The following is a 4,739-nucleotide window of genomic DNA, read 5'->3' as shown; positions in this document are numbered from 1 at the left end:
AGCCAACCCTGAGCTCGCTAGAGCTCGGCTCGTTTCCAGCCCTAACGTCAACACCATTCCAATTCTATCAATCCACGTACATATATCGCACGTAATATTCTCTCCAAAACAAGACCAACTGACCTGAACAAAACAGTCATGAAAATGAAGCCGAAGGATTGCGGCTGCATTGCGCGGATTTTCACGCACGGCACAATCCATTTCCTTGCGCACAATCGGCTGCGCATTTGGGCACGATTTATCGTAGTAATCTAAAGTTAGCTTCGATTTGTCTTGCGCCATTACTGACCTCCCCAGAACTCCCAGCACACAAATCATCACAGCCAACTCAAGAAATAATGACTTTGACAAACTTACACCTTCCATTTCTCTCCTCTATTTTTTTGTTTTGTTCAGTTCTGATCCGGCTACTAGCGAGTGGGAGGAGAAGGTTGGAACTTACTCAACTTATATATTTGTTAAGGATGGAAACGGTCATGGTGGAGTTATTAGCTCGTGCTGCAAATTTATGGTAAAGTGATAGTTTAGTTGATAGTTTAGTCAAGGTGGAGATCAACTAAAGTTGGTGGGTTTGGTGTGGAGTAGCAAAGCTAATTGCCATCTGAGTAACTCTCTAGAATTAGCTTTCTAAACTACTTTATTTTTATATTCTCGTGCTTTAGGGCGGCAGCTTATTTGGTACGGTTGCGTTTTGAAAATGCAACAGGTCTATTTGGGTAAAATGCGTTTTCGCAGCTTATGAGTTTTCAAAATGCTGAAAACAGCATTTTAACACCAAACCTATCTAGGTGCGGTGGCAGTTTTCTGTCTGCGGTCTTGCTTTTCTAAAAAAATAAAAAAATTATAATAGATACCACATCTAGCATATCAGCAAATTATTTTTAATTAAGTTATCATTAGATTCTTCAATAAGCTGTAGTTGCCCCCAACAAACCTTTTAAGCGTACCAATCATGGAAGAATATGTAGGAGTATGAACACTTTCTGCATGGTTGTGTACGTGTATGTGATGGGTATTGGTGTCAGCAGTTACTTTGCGTTTGAATTTGTACAAGTTTTGTTGGTTTGCTCGTGAGTGGTTAGCAGAGTGATACAAGTACTGCTATAGATAATTATGAAATGAGAGAGTTTGAGTCTGACTTTTGGTTTTTGGTCATGGAGGTGTGGATTTAATATCATTATCTTTTATTCTGATTCATCTTTTATTGGAGTGGGAGATGGGTTAGATGAGAATTTTGCTTGGTTGAAATGGATAAATTGTTATAAAATTTGAGTGGGTGGGATTGGAGTTGATGTAAAGATGTAAGTAATGCGTTTTTTTTTTTTTCAGTTTTATTTTTATTTTTTTATGTATGTCTTTTATTGATAAATATATGACACAAATATGATTTAAAATAATATAATGTATAAATTCATTTAACGCTATTCATATGATAATGAGTGTTATAGACTTGTGATAGACATTCTTCTGTAATAGTAGTGCATCATTTTGTTTTTTTTTAATTTGATAGATGAATGAGTGCCCATCACTTTTTATGCATGTTTACAGCACTTGATGATGTTCTTCATATGTTGAGGGCTATATGTCTTGCTATTATAATGTGTCGGCGCATTGTAGGGACTGGAAAAGTGGCTATTTGAAAGTTTTGAACATAGATAATGTATAACTTAAAAGAGGTTGTCTAGGTAGTTATACATTGGATGGTCTGAATCATTGGGAATCAAATGGCTCGGAATGTGTTAGCTGGAAAAAACCATCATGAGGGAGTACTGGTTGTGGGGCTGTTGGATGTAATCACAAGTCAGGAAAGCGAAGAGCTCGAGGCTGGGTGACTAAGATCGAGTAACCAAGACCGAGTGACTACAACTAGGTGATAGATGGTCGAGAGGTTGGGGGTGAATATCTAGAGATAAGCAAGCAGCGTAGAACCTGAGGTTGGACATTAGAAGTTAGCGACTTGAGGTCGAGTGACTCACTTTCATGTTTCCACCACCTAACTCGGAACCAACTCCTTTCAAGATCACATACCATGATAGATGGGGGCAACAAGAATTAGAGGGACCCGCATTTCCTGGTTTTGGCATTCCAAATACATCTTTTCATTAAGGTCAAACCATTAGAAATAGAGAAAATTAAATGTAATAGAGGCCTTTCTATGATCCTTTTGTCCAAGAAAGGAGAAACCTCAATACCAGGCACTTTTCTCTGATCTTTCTTCCCTTCATCTGTTTCCTCTCCTATTCCTCATAACATTCTCTTTCTCCCTCTTCATTTACACACTATTCTTCAAGCGTGATTTTGAGACAAATATGGATTCAACACCCTAAAAAAATGCGTTGAGCATTGATCATGCCACAAAATAGAAGAGAAGAAAGCTCTCGCATGCATTAGAAAATTCACCCAAGATTTTGTAGCTCAACATAACCAAGAGCTCAAGAAGTAGGTGTGGAAATGATCAGAGAGATGCTTGTCCTAGGGGCAGTTCAACCATCCTAGCCAAAATTCATCGCATACCAATAATGATCAGGCACTAATGTTGGGAGAGACCTATCACCAGCCCTAAGTGTGAGCAACGACACATATTACCCAAATAGTGCAGAATTAGCACCCCTAGTCCGTGAAAGGTAGGACACATCAATACCCACAACTTAATCCTCTAAAAAATGCTTTCTCCAAGTAAATCTCTGAATTTAAGGTGCCCAAACATTTCAAGTTCTCAAACCTTTGGACATTGAAAAATGCACTATTTGCACTTGGAGCTTTCAATCAGTGACATAGAAATCTTTGGAATGGAAATTAAGTCACCCTCTGTAACCACCAATGCAACCACGATATGATGATAAACACCCTTGCCCTTACTAGGGGCATACATGTTAGCCAAGACAACACCTAAAATGGTGGGAAAGATTCAAAATTAGGAGTAACTGGTGGATTGCTATCTTCAGAGGCCACTGCCTTCAACTCATGATCCCCAGTCAACCCTACTGAGGGTCTCAATGGCAAAAGTAGCGGAGACCATCTAGAGTAATTTTTTTTTTCTAGAACCCCATTTCAATGAAAGCTAGAAGATATTTCTGTGACACAAAAATGTTTCACACCTATCACAAGAGCCACGAGCATGCCGTATAGGAATATTGCACCCGTAGACTTTGATTGAAGAGCTTATCAGAGCAGAAAAATTGAAAGAATTAATTGCACTTTGAGCTTTCACTCAGCGACATAAAAAATCTTCCACAGAAGAAGACCATAATGATCTAACTAGTGCTCACACCATACACATCATGAGAGTTGTCTCAGACATCCTTAGAGGAGATAGGATTGAAGCTTCCAACGTGAGATATTGAAGAGGCTTCCCTGAGCTTGTTGTGTATGGCCACCTCGTCTTATTGACTGATCATATGTCACCCCGCGACTAATCATCTCAAGAATGCTCTCTCCAGGTAGAACTTTGAATTTAAGGTGCCCAAAAATTTCAAAATCTCAAACTTAGATTTCTATCAAGGGAAATCTAACTTGTCTAATCATGTCATTTTTTTTTGAGTTGATAATATGCATATCAAGAATAAGTGATGCACATACATGTCAAATTTTCTTCATGATCTTAAAGGAACATTCCCTCTGGTAGCTCAATAATCTTCCACTATGAGTAATTACCTCTTTGTGGAATTCAAGAGAATGATCATAGTGAAGTTCACTAGTGTGCAAAAATCCTAAAAGTACTCTCAGACACTATTACAACTATGACAAGGGCAAGAAGAACCCCTGCAAACATTCCTGTTGACCTCACTTTTGGTTGAGGTCTAGAAACTTCTTTAGTAGCCTAGGTCTAGCCATAGGACTTTCCTATTGACTAGTCTTAGAAAACTAGAAAAGGTACCCTCACCATTAGAAACTCAAAACTCTTCTCTTTACTTAATTTGAAGTTCCACATATTGGTCCTAACCTCTAGCATTTAGCAGGTAAAATCATTATGAGGGAACTCCAGGAGAATTCCTATAGGGTTACTTGACCTTAGGATTGACCCTGGATGTTGGTTTGGAACTAAGATATACAATACCATACCTTCACAATAACCTGGCTACATAAGAACCCAAAATGGGGATTTTATTGATCCATGGTTCATTTAGAATGGATATCTATTCAATTCTACTTGAAATGTTCATCTTGGGTCTTTTGCCCCAGACATCCCCCAGTTACCTAACTGCCCTTGGGATCCCTCTTTGACCCAAAATCTCCAAAATTCTAAAATTCTCAGAAAATGCCAATAAATCCCAAATATTCCCAATTTTATTTCTTTCAACTACCACATGACCCAATTTGGCCAATTTGACCATCTTTAACCAAAATCCCCAAATTGTCCTTTAAAGACCCAAAATTCCCCAAATCCATCCCAAATGTCTATCAATTTGATCTTAATTGACCCCAGTTCCCATACTAAACTGAAATTCACTTTTGATATGACCAACTAAACCAAATCCAGGCTCAATTGGTCAATGATTTGAGCTCAATTTTGATTTGGGTCAAAACCCCAATCTTGACCATACAACTTAATCTCACTCAATTGAACCCATAGCCTAGCCAATTGGTCTCAATTAATATTGCAAAATCTTTACATTTTACAAAATTCTTAAACATCAAAATCAACCATCAATTGGCCTTGGTGAATCCTCAAATCCATTTGATTTTAACCTAAATCCAAAATTTCCAAGATTAGCCCCAATATTGTCTAGCACCCTAAA

General features: G+C 38.2%; 1 pseudogene; it reads right to left on the bottom strand.

The window, feature by feature from the left end:
* The window catches only part of LOC110028755, a 2,921-nt pseudogene extending 2,469 nt beyond the window's left edge, over positions 1-452 (bottom strand).
* Positions 453-4,739: the final 4,287 nt, after the last annotated feature.

The sequence above is a fragment of the Phalaenopsis equestris genome, unplaced genomic scaffold, assembly GCF_001263595.1.
Source record: "Phalaenopsis equestris unplaced genomic scaffold, ASM126359v1 Scaffold000523, whole genome shotgun sequence".
Classification (NCBI taxonomy): domain Eukaryota; kingdom Viridiplantae; phylum Streptophyta; class Magnoliopsida; order Asparagales; family Orchidaceae; genus Phalaenopsis; species Phalaenopsis equestris.
This window is presented reverse-complemented; position numbering and strand designations above follow the sequence as displayed.